Source organism: Phascolarctos cinereus, unplaced genomic scaffold (assembly GCF_003287225.1).
Source record: "Phascolarctos cinereus isolate Bilbo 61053 unplaced genomic scaffold, phaCin_HiC Scaffold_4;HRSCAF=312, whole genome shotgun sequence".
Taxonomy (NCBI): Eukaryota; Metazoa; Chordata; class Mammalia; order Diprotodontia; family Phascolarctidae; genus Phascolarctos; species Phascolarctos cinereus.
In genome coordinates, this window is record NW_027555847.1 from 397,892,606 (window position 1) to 397,912,533 (window position 19,928).

Sequence of the window (19,928 nt, forward strand, 5' to 3'; positions counted from 1 at the left end):
TCTTGTGTGCTAAGAAGACTTCCAGATGGAGATGGCCTGTAGGCAATTGGAGATGTGGGCCTGGGACTTGAAAGAGATGTCAGGGTTGAAGAAAATAATTTTGTAATTATCTCCATGGAGATTCCTAAAGGAGAATTTACAGATTGAAGGAAGTAGAAGACAGAATCTTGGAAAGTACCCACCTTGCAGAGCAAAAAGGTGGAGGAGATACATCAACGTATCAGCAAGTATTTATTCAGTGCCTATCATGTGCTAGGCACTGGGAATATAGATACAAAAGCTAAAGAAAACCTGTTCTCAGAGAGTGGAGGAAAAGACATGATAGCTTAGAGAATTTTTAAGGAGAGAATGAATATTCAGAAAGAGGCTGTGGCTGAATGTCAAAGTCTGTACACATGATTTTTATCTATAATTTATTATTTTAAATTTATTAACAGATACTATATATCAGAATCTTCTCATTCATAACAAAAATTAGTTGAAGTTTAAATATATCTTTATGTACATATTTATTTTTTGTCTTTTTTCATTTTAAAAATTATTTTGAAGTTGACAAACATGAATCTTGCTGTATCCACAAAAAAGAAAAAGAAAATTGCTTATGAAACCATGTAGCTCCATGATACACAGCTTATTTCCTCTTTTTAATTTTTTTTTACTTATTTTTAATTTATGTAACCAAACAAGCATTTCTACAACATAGTACAATAAAACAAGATGAAACCAAATCTACTACATACAATTTGCTATGCCTTTCAAATATATGGCAAAATTATCCTGTAAATTTCAATTTTTTCTCCTCCCCCTCGCTGCTCTAGAGATAGCTACCATTATACTTAAGGTCCAACTATCACTAGAAATATAATTTATGTATGGGTGAGAAATCTGTATATACAGAAATGCATTGTGAATAGCAACCTTGGGGTTCAGCAAGATCTTACAAGTGCTGTATTATATTGCTGATGTAAAGCTAGTAAGTTAATGTTGTTCCTCATCCCCACTGCCAATAACTAAGCACCTTTAATCCATTTGCAAATGGCTTAATTTACAGTGCTCAGTCAGTAACACTTGTTCTATTTCTGTTCTTTACCTGAGGCTACTGCAAGTTTGAGGCATAATCATTGTGTAATGATTAAAACTTGGCTACACGAAGGAAGCAGAAAAACTCATTGGTCATCAGCATTTCATATATCATTCTATATACATATAGATATACATATATACATATAGAGATATATAAAATGCAATGATACACATATGAATGCACGTATATTAATATATACAAAGCTATATTTCAAACTTAACTAAGTTACATCTTTTTTATTTGATCTTTTCATTCTGAAGCAATTTTCTCTCAGGAATAATTTTCCATGGCACTTTTATTATTACTAACCCAATTTTATAAAAAAAAAAGATGAAAGAAAAAAACATCAAACTCAAAAGTGTCCAGAGATATTATAGAAACATAAATAGGTTAGATCTTTGACACCATGCTGCTATTGAGGGTGGGGAGGAGATACAGTTGAAAACTCTTTTGGGGAAAGGTGCAGGTCTCCCCAAAATCTTTAAGGCAGATTTTTGGCAATTCCACAGGAGTGGATTAGGATTGTAATAGGCAAGAAGCCTTTCCCAATCCTCATTAATTCTAATGCCTTCCTTTTTTTGATTTCTTACTACTTACCCTGTTTGTAGTTTGTTTCTACATAGTTGTTTGCATGTTGTCTGCTCCAATGAAATTGTGAGGTCTTTGACAGTAGGGTCTATCTTTTGCCTTTTTTTTTTTTGGATCCCCAATGCATAGTACAGTGCCTGGCACATAGTAGGCACTTTAAAAATGTTTACTGAGTAACTCCAAAACCAGAGCTCTAGGTGACACAGTGGATAGAGCACTGGCCCTGGAATCAGGAAGACCTGAGCTCCTATCCAGCCTCAGAGACTTACTAGCTATGTGATTCCGGGCAAGTCATTCAACCTCTGTTTGTTCATCTGTAAACCTCAGTTGCCTCATCTACTAAAGTAAGATAAAAACAATATCTTACTCCCAGGGTTGTAGTAAGGATCAAATGAGATAATAATTGTAAAGCACTTGCACAGTACATGAAATTTAGTAGCTATTATAGAAATGCTATAAAATATAAAATAATATAAAATCATCATCATCATCAACAACAACATTAGTATTAATCAGGAAATCTAAGTTCATATCTATTCTCATATGCTTAACACTTGTGTGACCCTGGATAATCTAACTTCTGGCTGCTTCAATTTCTTCATTTGCAAAATGAGGATAATAATAACACCTAACTCTCAGTGTTGCCGCAAGAAAAAAAATTTGGAGACAATATTTGTAAAGTGCTTTGCAATCTTTAAAGCATTAAATAAATGCTAATTCATTATTATTATTATTATTATTATTATTATTATTATTATTATTATTATTATTATTATTATTATTATATTATTATTTCCACTCCTGATTTTATTGTTACAAAGGAACTACATTGCATTACTCCAAGGTTTCCTGGTAAGGTCTCAAGAGGCTTTTGAGAGCAGCATGGGGAAGTGGAAAGGTCAGAAGATGTCCCTTCAAATCTTGTCTTTGCCACCTTACCTACGTGATCTTAAGCAAGACATAATTTCTGTGGGCCTTAGTTTCCTTATTTATAAAAACAGTACTGAGCTCAAGGACATCTAATATCCTTTCCAGATATTCATCTTTGATGTGTAAAATGAGAGGACTAGACTCAATGGTTTCTAAGGTCTCTTACAATGCTAAATACGCATACCTATGAACTTTTAACCCCATGACTACGTTCCCAAAGGAGTCTTCATCAATATCATGTAGAACATGTATAAGTACTTTTAAGGTCTGAAATTATTTTTCTGTTTCAGTTACATGTATTTTGTCTTTCCAAATAAACTTTAATCTCTGACAGGAGAGAAATCTCTCACTTCTCCTTTATGCCCTCCCCGCCCCACAAACATGCAAAAAACTGAGGCCCAGAGAGTTAAACAACATCCCTTCTCCTTTCACAAATTTTTGTTATTATGTTTTCTGGTTCATTTTTTAAAATAACCTTCTAATCAAAAGGCTTAAGGGTTTCTGAAGGGTTCATTTTCATCCTATTAACTTGAATTTAAATATTGCTTTTATTATATCATGGATTGGTAACAGTTTAAAAAAAGTTTATAAATAAAGTTCATGCTTATAGTAAGCATTCATGGCAGGATTTGGACCCATGTCTTCTTACATCAGAACTAGTATTCTAGCACAATGGGAGATAAAATCATTCAAGAATCCATTCTTTGAATGCCTACTTTTTATAGGCACTGTCTAAAGTGCTGAGGATGCTTCCATTCTGAAAGGGGAGACAGCATTCACATACATAGGTGTACACAAAATATATGTAAAGTGGATAACTTTGAAAGGGCATTAGAAATTGGGTTGGAGAGAGGAAAGATGGAATTGATCTGAGTCTCTCAGAGTTTCTGGAATAAGAATAACTCAGCTGGAGTAAATTTTAAGGATTTCTGCCTTTTCTCTGATGTTAATCCTAATCTTTGGGTAGCTAGTGGCTCAGTGCATAGAGTGCTAGGCCTGGAATCAGGAAAACTCATCTTCTTAAGTTCAAATTTGGACTCAGATATTTACCAGCTGTGTGACTTTGGGTAAGTCACTTAACCCTATTTGGCTCAGTTTCTTCATCTGTAAAATGAGGTAGGAGAAGAATGTGGCAAACCACTCAAGTATCTTTGCCAAAAGAACCACAAATAGAGTCATAAGGCGTCAGACACAATTTAAGTGACTGAACAACAACACAATCTTAATCTTTAGGATGACTTTAGAAATACTCAAATCAACCATAATGCTAAGATTTGAGTGAGGGACCCCCAGCTCCTGGTAATTCTGGATAGCTCATTATCTAACTGGGACCTTTTGGAAAAATTTAGCAGCTGTTTGTCATATCATACCTTGAATCCAGGTTACTGGGAATTTCCTGAGCTGGGAATCCAAGCTGCTCACCACAATGTTTGCCCTGTGCTTAGCCCAGGAAATAACAAATATAGTCAATATCAGGTTACTTTTTTCTTGCATAAAACATAAATTCAGAAGTCTTATATGTTCCTGTTTCAAAACTCTTAAGAGGTCTAAAGTATTTTCCCTTTACACACCTCTATGTGTACATATACATATATAATATATGCACACATATATATCACATATGTACACATATACACATGCATTTATATGTACACGTATGTATATGTATATACATATGTGTGTATGTGTTCAAAATCTACAATAAGACCGAATGTTTTTGGAAAAATTTTCAAGATTGTTTGTCACTGGCTTCCTTTGACATCAAAGGTTATGCATCTTACTATGTTCAGACAGCATTGCCTCAATGACACAGTGTAGACATAACAAATTCTTCTCAATGGGACTGGGTCTTTAAAAATTGAACTTTCATGGTTCAGCTTTGTGGAAGTGCTTCCAAATGCCAACACCACGGGGTCTCTGACAGCAGTGTGCACTGGCCAAATAAATTTTCTTTCTCTCCACCAAGTCTTCTTCAAACACATCCTCTCTCTGTAAGGGGCAGTCACCTCAAGGAGCAGCCCTCCAGGGCCCATTGGCACGTTGATCTGTGGATGCACTATTAATTACTTTGGTTTCATTTCTCACCCACTGGAACAAATTGCCAGAGCTACATCTCTGCAGGCAATGGTCCCGCCAAGAGGGGCCTCTGGCAGCATCAGGGTTAATTCGTAGTGGCCGTTGGAAGAAAGCAAGCAATCTGGGTGCAAGTTTGCAAAACGGATTTTCAATGTGTAGCTCACAGATGATCATTGATTGCGGTAAATAAATAAAAACACTCCTGACTTTTATTGTTGTAGGGAGTAATTATAATTCACAGAGCCAGACTCTTTGTGTTGCTGAATGCTTCATTTGTGGTTTGCATGAGCAGATACATTAACTTCTGGAAGCTCTTTTCATTAGAGCACTATTACTCATTGAAGACTGATCAATATATCATCTATACAACATCTTGAATGTGGATGTCTGGATCCATTGTGGACTTGCTGATAATGACTTCTTTATTCAAGCCAGCTTGTAGGAACAAGAAGATAAAGAAAAGAGAAGAGAATTATAGCATATGCTCATGGAAGTATTGTAAGAGTTATAAGTAGAAAACAAGAGTAAACGCTACAGGGTAGAGGGAAAAGAAGATCACAAAAGAAAATGGGAGAGAGAATCCATAAGTTAAAAAAGGAAGAACGGAAGAGTAGAATGTCACAGACTTTCCTCAGTGTTATGAAAAACAAGCTGTGTTTTAATAAATCTTCTTAAAGTAGTCTTTTCTTTAAGGATGGATTCAATCCCCCTTTTGATTTTGATGATGCAATATTTTTCCCAATTCCTAATCCTATAGACATCTCATAGCAGAAAAGTCACAAGAAGTTGTTGGCTGTTTACTCAGTTTGTCCTCCTGGTATCTCTTTACTAAGAGACACTCTAATATAATCTGCAGTTTCATTATGCAAAGGTTTCAAGTAAACTGAATGTTGCCTCAATTACACAGGCTAGGACTTAACTAGAAATAGACATAAATCTAAAGTTTGGCAGAGCACCTAAACTATACTTAAAAATTAGAAATTTTCTTAACTGGTGGCTGAGTGACTATAGATTAATAGCTTTTTGTCTAAAATAAACTGTGTAAAGCTGAAGAAGGAATCACATGGACCTTAGGGGTCATTCTATTGCCTCCTAGGCTTTAAACAAACTAAACATTGTAGCAGGGTGTTGCATATGCTTGAAGTCTTTCCAAATTGGTAGAATCTGCATGAACTTGAATTGCACTGGCATAGTTTTAAGGATCCAGGGTCACCTTCAAGAAATTTGAATATTGTACTGGAGGAGAAAATATAAATTCACAAAGACTGTAAACATTTGCATACCTCACTAAGAAAAACTAGGAAAAATGATAGAAAGAAAATCTCATTTATGATAATTATAAGCCACTTAAATTATTGAGCATTAATCTACCATGATAGATGAGGCCTAGATAAATATAAAGAAATAACTGCATCATACATGAGGGAAGAATTTTAAATATTGTAGTGATTCTAATCTATACACCAAAATTAAGCTAATATAATACAATTGTCAATATTTCCCAAATTAATATACATATATAATTAACACTATTCAAATCAGAATACCAATGAACTAACTGACATAATTAAATAAGATAAAATAAAATTTATTTGAAAAAAGGGCAAAGGGAGCTATTGGAACAAAATACCTGGTAAACAGGGATTTTCATGGCCAGATGTCAAATTATTTTACAAGTAGGAATAAAAAGAATCTATCTGGTACTGGCCAAAAAAATAAGTTAATGAATCAGATAATGAAAACCAGAATTATTACAAAGTACAAAAAATATTAATGTTTGATAAATCTAAGAGTAAGAAATGTTCAGATCCACACCTCACAACATAGTCTTACGATAGATTCCAATTTTACCAATCATCCAAATACTCATCCCTCCACACACATATACAGAACATTAATTATTTTAGCATGAAGAACAATAAGTGGAATTTATCTCAGTTGTAGAAAGGAGAAAAATTCTTATCTATTGAAGATGTGGAAGATATCACTGGAGATAAAATAGGCATGTCTGATTTGATACTAATAAATTATTCTTAAGCACCAAAAATTCAAAAATATCAAAAATATGTAGAAAATATGTTAAGAAACAAAGTTTTGTGATAAATATGATAAAAATATGACAGGTAGTATCTTTAAGGGCATTGTATAAATGTACAAGTATACTATCTTCTATTAATAATTGCTGTTATTTACCAAGAACTTTAAGATTTACAAAACACTTTATACTCCAAACAACCCAGATAAGTGGGTTTTATTATTATCCCTATCTTTCAGACAAGAAAAAGACTTAGGCTGAGGGACATGACTTAACCAGAATGACACAGGTAGTGAATGATCAAAGAAAAACTTGCACTGAGCTCATCCCTGGCTCCAAGTTCTATGCTCTCTCCCCACCAATTTGCCTTGCAAAATTCCCAGATGATGGGAAATATTGAAAAGAAAAGGAAAAGGGGGACAGCAAAGAATAAGATGGATAGACAGTGTCATGGAAACAATGAAGATGAACTTGAACGGACATTAAGAGGCAGTGAAGGATAGAAAGGTCTGGTGTCCTATGATCTGTGGGGTCATGGAGATTTGGGAATGATTGAATCATTAAAAAACCATAATATACCACATCTATCCATAAGCATGTGTCCTTCCTGATTTTTCTACCCTACTCCCTGAAAATGTGGATTTTGGTGTAAGGGTTTGGGTAAGGAAGATCAAATAGCCAAACCCTAAGCTGAAGAAAAAAGGAGTATTCACTTTTCCTGTACTGTCTTTTGGTTTTTTTCCCCCCATATAGATTGTATATACATATACAATATTTTCACATACATTTCTGCTGTTGTCATTTTGAAGGGACTTCATTTTTTTTTCAAATAAACTCCTTAATAAATAGAAATGACAACATTCTATCTTTAGGACCACAATTCCTTTCAATTTTGCAGCATTCATTCATCCGAAAATATAGTACCAAATTAGAAGTGAGGAACTTGCTCTCTTTTCTCAGCTCTGACATTAATTAGCTATGTGCCTCGAAGATGCTGATGTTATCTGGACTTATATTCCAATTGGTTGGACTAAATGATGGATAAAGTTCCTTCCACTTAAGTATACTATGAATGCACAATTATAAACCATGCTATAGTTTCCATTTTTTTTTAACCAAAGTGGCATTAGTGACCTAGGAGTAGCAAAATTCGTTCTTTGAGTATTTTATTTTTCTAATTCCATTAGTCTCATATCTACTAAGACACTCAAGTTTGGGGCTATATTTCTTGCAACTTTAATATATACAGGCAGATATCACTGAAATAAAAAGTACTGAACATTTTGAGACAACTAATAAAGTCTATGGAGTATGGAGGGATTGTGAATTTTAATTACCTTTTCAAAAATTATAAATTTTAGAAGACAAATGAACATACTTAGCTTAAAGTATATCACAGAGTATGTTTAATATTATAAACATTGGATTTGGAGTCAGAGGATGTGCATTCAACTTTTGGATGCACTAGTTATTACTTGTGTGACTTTGGTCAAGTCATTTAATCACCTTGAGTCTCAGTTTCTTCATCTGCAAAATGAAGTGTTGGGGCTATGATTGCTAACATCCTTTCCCTCTCCTAGATCCTATTATGTAGTTGGAATGTAATTATTTGAGTATTGGATTTTAGAAATTGTAAACCTTTGATTCTAAGTTAAGTGGTATGGTGGATAGAGTGCTACACCTGGAGTCAGAAAGATCTGAGTTCAAATCTATCCTCCACCACTTAGTAGATGTGTGACTGGGCAAATTGCTTAGCATCTGTCTGTTCCAGAATAATGATTATGTGCCCTGTATAATAAGAATAACAACACTTAGTTCTCTAGGTTGTTGTGAAGATAAAATGGGATGATATTTGTAAAGCACTTCGCAAACCTTAAAAGAGCTACCTACGTGCTAGCTATTATTATTTCCCTCAGGCATCAATATTGCTATTTTTCTTTGGAAATTCATTGTTTCCTAATTAACTTCCCTTGTGAAAATGCTACACGTGCTGTAGCCCAGCAGTCAATATTAGCTGTACTTATTTTAAAAATCCACACCACGATAATCACTGGAAGGAAAGGAAACTGAAAAAAAAATAACATTTCAGCTTAAGACTGAGCTAAGTTCAGTTTGGATGGGTCCAAGCAAAGTTCCAAGCAATTATAAAGCTTGGCTGAGTTAAGAAATATAAATAACAGAGCCAAAGTCAGCAAAGGGACCATGTTTCTTTCATTTGTTGAACCAAAAATATTTGCTCTGCTAATGGACCTTGTGGAAGAGGTAATGGAGAAGGGCAGAGCACTCTTGAAACTAAGTTCAGTATGCCCAATAGAGTGTTGAAATTTTCATTCACCCAAGAAAGTATCTGTGTTGAAGGATATATACATCAATATATAAAATGCAAGATAGTAGTTGAAGAAAAAAAAGATAGATTCATATATACACATGTGTATATGTGTATTTTCCTTCAGGTTTAAAGACTGAATTTCCATATGTGAAATTGGCTTTAAGTTGGAATGTTCTAAGGCAGGGATTTTTAAGCATTTTGGGGTTTCAGGAATGTCTTTGGCCCTCTGGTAAACCTTTGGACCTTCTTTTCAGAATGATGTTTTTAAATGCATAAATAAAATATATAGTATTACAAAATAATTCAATTATATTGAAATATAGTTGTCAAAATATTTTAGAAGTTCACAGATTCCAGGATAAGAACTCCTGTTTAAAGAGATTCAATGTGTATATTCATTACTTCGTCTTATTTACATATGTCTCTTTCATTGTCATTTCAATTATTTCTTCAATTTTATGATGAAGTCTTTAATGGTAAGGAAATGATATAAGATTCCTCTCACCAACTAAGGTTAGAAGTCTCCACCAAAGAGAGTAGAAAATTCTCATGAATACTCCAAGCAGAGTTTCCAAGTTATACTTCATCCTTAATTCTTCAAAGTAGAAATCCCTTAAGCTGAAAAAAATCTATACTTGATCCCACAAGCTGCCAGAAAATGCCTGAAAATTGCACAGCAATAGGTACCTATTTAATTAAGTAAACACTTTTGCCCCTTTTCTTCATACCTGCATTAAAGATCTTTAGATACTTTCCTTATGTCTTCATTTTAGCTTTATCAAGATTTAGTTATTATTGTGTATCAAATAAAAGACTTTTTGCATTTTAAATTCTAATGCTTCCAGTCTCATTTTATTTGAATGAAAAATAAATAACAGACCTTTATTATATATCATGTTCTAATTATGGAAAATATTACATATATTATCTATTTTAATCTTTATATCAACTGTTTGAGGTAAGTAGGTGGTACAAATAATATTATACCCACTATTCAGAAGAAGAAACTCAGGCTCAAAAATGGCATGTGACTTTTCTAGAATTAAGGAGTTGGAATAGATAATAAGTGTTCCATTTTACAAATCCAGTATTCAATCATACAGCTAGTAAGTGTTACGTGTCTGAATCCAGATTTGAACTCAGGTCCTCCGAATCCAGGGCCAGTGCTCTATCCACTGCACCACCTAGCTCCCCCCAGTGTTCCTTCTGTGAGGCCATTCTAAGCACAGCCAAAGGGAGTCTAGATATAGATATATCTAAATTTATAGTAATAGAATATATGTATTTTTAATGAGGAGTAGCATCTCTGGTATGAGGGCTTGCCAAACCATTTCCAAGGCTGCTCATCCACCTTTGGTGTCTACCTGTCACCCAACTTTCACCTGTTGTTCCAAGAAGCTATAGCATGTGCAACTGCCTCACCTGTATAAAAATGTTTTGGCAGATGGGCTAAACCAGGTTGAGAGTAAGTAATAGACTTCAAACCCATTGGTAAGTTAGGAGGATTTATACCCCAAGCATGTGAAGACTTTCCCTGGTGGAATGGGCAGATGATAACAATGTGCTCCAATGGCCATGAAGGTGGCTAAAGCAGGTGCTCTGGAGTGCTTAGAATTTGGTCAGATATCAAAGACACCCAGGTCATCCATTGCATCCCAGGCCACTGCCAGTCATCTTGACTTTTGTCTTATCATTGGATTTTGATAACTTTGGAAGAGAGAATGAGGCTGATGTCTTTGTGCAACACTGCTACACCTAAATTCAATTCAAGAACAAGTCAAGACATCACTCTTTGAGGTCACTGGCCCTCTTGGAAAGTGAAGGGCAAACAACAATATGCATAGTATGTGATAATATATATAGTATTACATAATAATTTTGTTTTTCATGGCCATGTTTTCTTTCCCCCCCTTATATTACCATCTTAGGTTTATCTAACAGGTTTGAGAGATGGAACGTGACAATGGATAAAAGACTGGACATGGAGTTGGGAAGATATGCATTCAAATTCCATCTCCATCACTTATTAGCTATAAACATAGGAAAATCACTGAAACTTCCTTAGCTGCAGTTTCCTGTTTTGTAAAGTGGGGATAATATTTTTTGTGCCTACCTCACATGGTAGTTGTATATCTAACTTGAGAAAATGTACATACAGTGCAATATAATTGCTAGTCATTAATTACAGTCACATCAGTTTTTATTAAACAAATATATTTTTATAATTTAATTACTATCTTTTAAAATTTAGTTTCTCACATTCACATTACAGCTATCTGCTTTTATCATTTGTTTTAATCATTGTATATGACCGAGATACTGATAAAGAAACTTAAAAATATACCTGAAACCACGTTATTTTCTTAATAAGATTAAATTACTATTAAACTCCCACCCCAGTTCCCAACCTTGAAAATCATATGTATGTATCTATATCCATATCTACATCTATATCATCTATATCTATATCTATATCTATATCTATATCTATATCTATATCTATATCTATATCTATATCTATATCTATATCTATATCTATATCTATATCTATATCTATATCTATATCTATATCTATATCTATATCTATCTGTATCTGTATCTGTATCTGTATCTGTATCTGTATCTGTATCTGTATCTGTATCTGTATCTATATCTATATCTATATCTATATCTATATCTATATCTATATCTATGTCTATGTCTATGTCTATGTCTATATCTATATCTATATCTATATCTATATCTATATCTATATCTATATCTATATCTATATCTATATCTATATCTATATCTATATCTATATCTATATCTATCTATACACACACACACACACATACACACACATATATATTAATGGAATCATATTTCTAAAGTAGGAAAGGACCTAAGAAGCCATCTAGTTCAATCCCCTCATTTTATTGATAAGGAAATTGAAACCAGAGAGGTAAAAGGATTTGTTTAATATCACACACAAGTATCAAAATGGAGATTCAAACTAGTGACCTCTGATTTGAAAGTCAGTTTTCTTTCCACTATACCATACATGTTAGTTTTCACTCCTTCTGCCTTCCTCCCCACCAAAACATTTCCATTTTCCTTATTTTCTTTCATGTGTGCATAGAACACATTTATTTCAGGTTTCCTGAGTCAATGAAAGATTTCAGAGTATCCATAGTAATGAAGTAGCTTTGGAAAGTCTCTTATTGGGGCGTGAAGAAGGAATTTTCATGACGGTGTTGCCAGTTTATGGGGCCTAAGAATAATAATTGTATCTGTCCCTGGTCTTACCTAGTTTGATAGACTAGACACAGTTAATACCAGCTTTTCTTGGCATTGGCTCTCCATCCTCTGCTTCTACAAAAGAGGAATCTGCACATTTTCAGAATTCTGTCAGCCAGTTTGCCTTAGAGATAGATGCTCATTTTCCCCTGCAACTGTAATTTAAAAGAAAAAAAAATCAGAGGATTTGTTCATGCGAAAATTTCATATCCAGTACTCATTCCTCTGTATATGTTTGAATAAAACAATAACATAGAAGCTATTTTAAGTGCTGTTACCTCTGCTGGGAGAGCCAATGCTGAAAATAAAATCCTACAGCTAGTGTTTTTAAAAGTAATCATATAAATTTAAATGATCCGTCAGTATTCTCAGTGTACCATTTGACTGATTCTTCACTAGGCAGATGTGCTAAGGGCTTGGGGAGGTTGAGCATAAAGTTACAGAGCTTTGCTGGTCATTGAGTCTATCATAGACTGGTGAGTAGCTAATTTGTGTATCAAGATTTTCCTGTCAATCAATATTCAGAGTATGAAAAGTGCCCATTCATGCAGAGAGTATGGGCCCAGCTGACTACAGGAGAGCAGGTCCTATAATCTGTTGGGTGGTATAAATATGAAGAGAAGAGAAGAGATATTTTCTCCATCCTACCAACCCCATAAAACCATTATAGATTAAAGATGTAATTAAAGATCACTATGATGTTTTTCCCTGTATTAATTCATATTTTAAAATACACTGGGTTAATCTTATTTCTCAAAAAGTGAAAGGTTCTCAGAAGCCAAATACCAATTAAAAGTGAGATAAACTCATGAACAGGTAAAGGATTCAAGAAAACAATTAGCTCACATAAGGACTTTTTCCCTCTGAATTAACATATTTTTTCATCATTGTTTAGTGGAATGGAGTGCAATTAGGCCCTTAATGAACATATGGCATGCAAATAACCGAGCAGTTGAGGAATATGTGCTCAGCACAACTTGCCGGAAGATCAGTCAAAATTTAAATTTAAGCTGGAACCTGGTACTGTGTGATGGAAGGGTTGGGAAGCAGTTGGGGAGGGGGGTTTAAAGAATTGCATGTGCCTTGTACAGTAATTCTCTGTTTTCTTTCACTAGAAGTTTATTTCCTTAGGATAGCATCCCCCTCTTTTAATCTTTCGCCATAGTAGATATGCAAAATACAAGCTACCTTTTTGGATTTGTCTTCAAATGGTAAAGAAAATGTCTCTCCCAAAGAGATTTCATATTGCCATAATCCAATGCCTAAACTATCGTAAAACTTTCTTTGTTTTCACCCTGGTTCGTCTGCCTTTCCCTTACTAAGAATTAAAAACATACATAAAATCTCACACTTGTGAAATTAAAGGCTTAGCTCTAGATAACCAATAATACAATGATCTTTTATTCTTTCAATATTTATGTAAATAGTCTAGACCAATAGTGTTAAACTCATCTAGAAATGGGGACCAATACATCATGCAAAAGGATCCCTATGGGCCACATATTGACTTAGAAAATCACATATTAACACTATCAATGTTTTCTTATATTTTTATTTATTTTGTTAATATTCCCCAATTATGGTTTTGTCCAGTTTGAGGCAGAGGATTGTGGGCTACATGGATAGTATGTTTGACACATCTAGTTTAGACTGTACTGCTATTCGTTTGCCATTATATTGCCTTTGGATTCTTCTCTGGTATTCATCTGGAAGGTCATAAAGCTGGCGCTACAAGAGACCATAGATGACTTCTAGTCAAATTCTCACATTTTGCAGAAGAAACATTATACAGATAAGTCTCAGAGAAGTTAAATGAATTGTCCAAGACCAAACACATAAGTAAAGTAGTGAGCATCAAAGGTGACATTGATGATCAGGCCCTCTTATGCCAGAGCTAGAGCTTATAACCAGCAGGTGCATCAAATGTTCATGACTTCACAGGTTATAACTAGTACAATTTCTTAGGTAATACACTAGGTCCTTTAATTGTTTTACATTAGACTATAGATATGTGCCAATATAGACTGTAAACACATACACATATGTATATATATGTATACACACATATACATATATATGTATGTCTATATATACATATATATATGTATTTGTATATATATGCACACGGCTATATGTATATGTATGTATATTTTTCTTTTGTTCATTGCCATACATTTAGTGCATAGCCATCCTTCAGACACATCTGTTTTCTCTAAGTAGGCACCACAGTGAAATTTGAGCTCATTTTCCTCTTTTCCTCAAAAGAAATCATATCCAACCCTGTGATACTAATGAAAGATTATATAACAAACAAATGAGACATTGTTCAGATCGCAGGTACATGTGCACAGTTTAAATGGCTTAATGAATTTTCTTTTTAGAATTGATTTATGAAATTGAACATTCGTTGACCTGAAACAGCCCTGTTATTTCAATCCTAGAGCGAGCAGAAGCTGCCAGTACTGTTGCTCTGTGCCAAACTATTTGTAGGAACTGAATGACTCCAAACATTGGCAGCTTCACAATTATTTTTATGTGACATGCTTTTGTGCATATTTTTTAAAAGGGAAGGGGGATAGATAATTATCCTCCACTTTCAGTCTTGCTTATTGAAACTATTAGAATTGATCTCTGTGACACTGTTATTGGCAAATGAACTATTCCAGTGTTTGGTGTATACTATTTGCTTTCAGATAATGATAATTGTGAATAACAATAATAATAATAAAGTAATAACTCACATATACCTAATATTTTAAGGTTTGGAAAGTACTTTGAATACACATTATCTCATTTAATAATCAGATGACCAGTTCCACTAAAGCAAACAGTTGTGGATTGATCTAGTCACATCTTTACAGTTGGTTTGCTGAAATATTAGAGTTCTCCACGTACCATGGCCTCACCACTCAATTTATTCCAGCAAGAATTTATTAAGCACCAGTTCTATGCCAGGCATCATTGTAGGTGCTAGGGATACAAAAAATAAACATGATATTCATTGCTTTGTGACACTTCCAACTAAATGATGTTGGAAGAATTACTCTTCACATTATTTGGGGACTATGGGCAGCATAGAGAACCAAGGGGTTCTAATCCTTTGAATTTTGGGGAGGGGCAGTTTAGATATAAAGGAACTCTCAAAGGATTTCAGAGTTATTGTATTCTTTTCTCATCCTAGATGCTTTGAGGATACCCTTAGCCTTTCAAAGTAGCTCGTATACCACAAGGTATCCCCTTGGTTCTTGAAAGTAAATAGAGGATTTTTGGAGGATATTAAAAGTATTTATATTTACCCCTAAACCAGCTGAGGAGTCTCACAAGCTCTGTGAAGAGTCAGTGGCCAAAAGTAACCGTGATCAAATTTTGCTCCTATATACCTAGGAGTTCAGGTAAAGAAAACAGGAGAGAGGAATACAAGACTAGATGCATCAAAGGAGAGAAAGGAAAGAAAATGTAACTAAACCACATCTAGTTACATTAAGTGAAAAATTACTTGGATTACAACATGAGCAGCTTGATTGCACTGGTCCTCAAATAACCATACGCAGAAAATTAAGGTAGTAAAAACCACTGGATTCATTGAAGTTGCATCGTATTAAGTAAGAGTTTAAATCATATCCCAAAATTAGTGCAGTGATTAAGACAGTCCTTACTCATTCAAAATTATCAATTCCTAGTGACTCTACCAATTCTTTGAGTTCTTTGGAGTTTTAGAAATATAGCCACCATCGAGGAGAGAGTATGTGCCTTTCTTAAAATAATATAACTCATAGATTTAGAGGTAGAATTGGATTTGGAGTTGAATTCCTCCTACTAGAGGTGGAAATTGAGTTGGAAGTTGCTATCTGCATCCAGAGAAAGAACTGATAAATAGAAGTATGTACAGAATAATTTTACACACACACACACACACACACACACACACTTTTGTCTAATGGTAAGTCATTTCTAGGATGGGGCATGACAGGGTGGAAGGAAGGAAAGGTGAGAGGGAGAAAGGAAGGAAAAAAGAAGGAAGGAAAGCAAGAAAGAGAAAGAAGGCTGGTAGAAGGAAGACTAGTTATTCAGAGTATAATCTGGTGACTTTGGTACTAATTCCTGGAAAAATTCTTCAATAGATTATTAAAGATATGACTTGTCAATACTCAGAAATGGAAGTCATTATTAACCACAATTAGTTTATTTAAGAAGAAGTCATGCCAAAATAACCCTATTCCCATCTCTTGATAGAAATAATATACCTGAAGTCAGAAGGACCTGAGTTCAAATCCAGCCTCAGACCAAACACTTGACACTTACTAGCTGTGTGACCCTGGGCAAGTCACTTAACCCCAATTGCCTTAAAAACAAACAAACAAAAAAAAGATCTGAGTTCAGATTTGACCTCAGACACTTACTAGTTGTGTAACACTTAGTAAATCACTGAATTTTTGTTTGCCTCAGTTTCCTCAACTAAAAAAAATGAGATAAGAGCATCTCAGAGGATTGTTGTGAAGATCAAACAAAATCACATTTGTAAAACATTTAGCACAGTAAGTGGAGCATAGCAGGTGATCTATAAATGCTTGTTCCTTCTCCCATTTGCTTCTGCAGTGCCTGGTACATAGTAAATGCCACATAAATGCTTATTCCTTTCCCTTCCCTTTCATAATGAGGACATACTTGGTGGATTCAAAACTGTCAAATGAATGAACACAGAGAATGTTGATTGGTAATGACCATCATCTAAAAGGGAGATTGTTCAGATCCTTGCATAAAACTCCCTCCTTGCTCCTATTCTAACATTGCATTTATTGTGGTAAACCTGAAGCTGGAAACACTATCTAATATAATACACAGTTAATTGGCATCTGAAAAGATTTTGTTAAACTAATGACAAGAATAATGAGAAGAAGAGGAATAAATGGAAATAGGGATGATTGTGAAGTTATTACATTAAGGCTCAAAAAAAAATCACAAAACCAGGCAGAGGGAAAGGAAAGCAAGAGAAAGAAAGATGTGTTGGACAGCAGTGCCTGTAAAAAGGGCTTAAGTTTTTAATGGAATACAAGATCATTGCAATCAAATTAAGATAACAACAAAACATATCCTGCAGCATTTGGTAGTATTGTGTCCAAAATGAAGAAGGCTCTGGTTAGGCCATATCTACAATATAGTGGCCATTTCTAGGTGTTACATTTTAAAAGAAGCAGTGATAATCTGGCCTCTGGAGTATATCCAAGCAATGGCAACCAAGAATATAAAGGGACATGAAATCATGTCCTATGAATCATATTAAATAATTGGGGAAATTTTAACTTGTAGAAGAGAAAACTTAAGGGGAACATGACAGTTTTCTTCAAAAATCTAGAGAATTCTCACACAGAAGAGGTAGGTATTTGTGTTTTTTTTCTTTCCTTCCTTCCTTCCTTCCTTCCTTCCTTCCTTCCTTCCTTCCTTCCTTCCTTCCTTCCTTCCTTCCTTCCTTCCTTCCTTCCTTCCTTTCTTTCTTTCTTTTCTTTCTTTCTTTCTTTCTTTCTTTCTTTCTTTCTTTCTTTCTTCCTTTCTTTCTTTCTTCCTTTCTTTCTTTCTTCCTTTCTTTCTTTCTTCTTTCTTTCTTTCTTTCCTTTCTTTCTTTCTTTCTTTCTTTCTTTCTTTCTTTCTTTCTTTCTTTCTTTCTTTCTTTCTTTCCTTTCTCTCTCTCTCTCTCTCTCTCTCTCTCTCTCTCTCTCTCTCTCTCTCCTCTCTCTCTCTTTCTTTCTTTCCATATATTTTGCTTTGTCTCAATCCACCCTATTGGTCCAGATTTGATCTAACTCCCCAGATATTTGCATCCCCATAGATACCTCATTATGCCACTTTTACCCACCCTCTGTCTATTTAATTTAGAAAACTATCAGTGTAACTAGCCACAAAAGGTACATCTGGATACTAGGATAGATAATCCCTGAAGAAAGAAGGGCTAATTAGCAATGATCCAAGGACTTAAAATCCTTTAGCCACATTATAATGCCTAATTTCTTGGAACTATAAATCTTTTCAACAGCATTTGAAACAAAGAAATGCCGTAATTGCAACTTTCCCCATGTTTAAAGTTGAGTATAAATGCCCCAAAGATCAACATGAAGATTGGATTGTTTTCTCAACTATTGAGATACTTGAAACACATGAACTCAAACACCCAATTTTTTTTGGCAACAGGAACTGATTATTTTTGATTCATCCCTAGGATTATTGATGTCATATAGATGTAACCCAAATAGCTATGGGGTAAGGGAAGCACTATGCATTTAGACATGGAAAAGCAGGGTTCTAATTTTAGGTCTGTTTTTAATTCCCTATATGACCTTGGATAAATTAGCTAAATTCTCTGGGCCCAAGTTTTCTTACTGTTATGTGAAAGAGTTGGACTCTGTGATCTTTAAAGTCTTGTCAAGTTCTCAAACCTCTGAAAGATTGCTAGTGGGATGGAGGATCTTTCACTCCTATATACTTTATTTTCCCTGTCTGTGAAAGAAGAATATCATCTTCTTTCTAGGGCTATCATTTTAGCAGATTTATCTTCAATTATTTCCATACTTAAATTTTATGCTTCAGTTAGATTATACTTCACCATTTCCTCAAATACATCATATTCTTTTTCACATCTGTGCCTTTGTTAATTCTTTTCCCTTAGACCACTGTAACCCCACAACTCCACTTCATAAAATGCTCCTTATCATTTGAGGCTTATTCAAAGAGCTCTTTCATTCATAAAGCCATCATTGGTATCACACCCATTTAGACATGAGGTCTTCCTCCTCTTAATCTCCATAGCAGCTTGGATGTATGCCATTTTTATGCTATGACTTTGTCATATTTTTCCTTATACTGCATTAATTTTTACACTTCTAAAAAAATTCATCCCTGTTAGACCATAAGTTCCTTGAGAGCATAGACTGTGTCTCATTTCCTACAGAAGTCATGATGCCTTGATTAATAATTGATTTTCCACCCACCTCTGACCTAGACCTTTGACTTTATTAGTACAAGACTTCCTGGTAAGGAAAAATCATCGGATATTACTAGAATGTAGGCCTAGAGATGCTGGGATTCCACAGATTGGTATTCTTATTTTTTCCCCTTTGTATTCACAGGTCCCTGTGACTAGTAGATACTTAGTACATATTTAATGCATTGGATTGAATCCCCATTCTCAAATGAAATTTTTGCAAAGCAGAGGCCAAGCTTGTAAGGAATTTGGTAAATGTCTGAATTTTCAGAGAATGTCATGAAGAATGGTATAGATCTAGACTGCCTTTGTGCTGGATTACATAAGAAGAGAGTATTGTCACCAGACACCACAGAGCCATCTTGCCAGCAGTTTATGTATAACTATACACTAAGTCCAATACAGAGCTTATACAGGTCAACAGCTCTTCTGCAATCTATAGTCTAAGGGAATTATCTGGGACATCAAAAGGTAAAGCCCCAAGTCACTCAGTAGATGTCAGAGGAAGAACCTGAACCCAATTCTTCTTGATGCTGACTTAATACATATTTATTTAAGTATTTGTTGTCAACTGTGTCTTTTTACAACTCAATATTGAAAATCAGTGGAGACTAGAACTGCTTTTGGAGGTTTT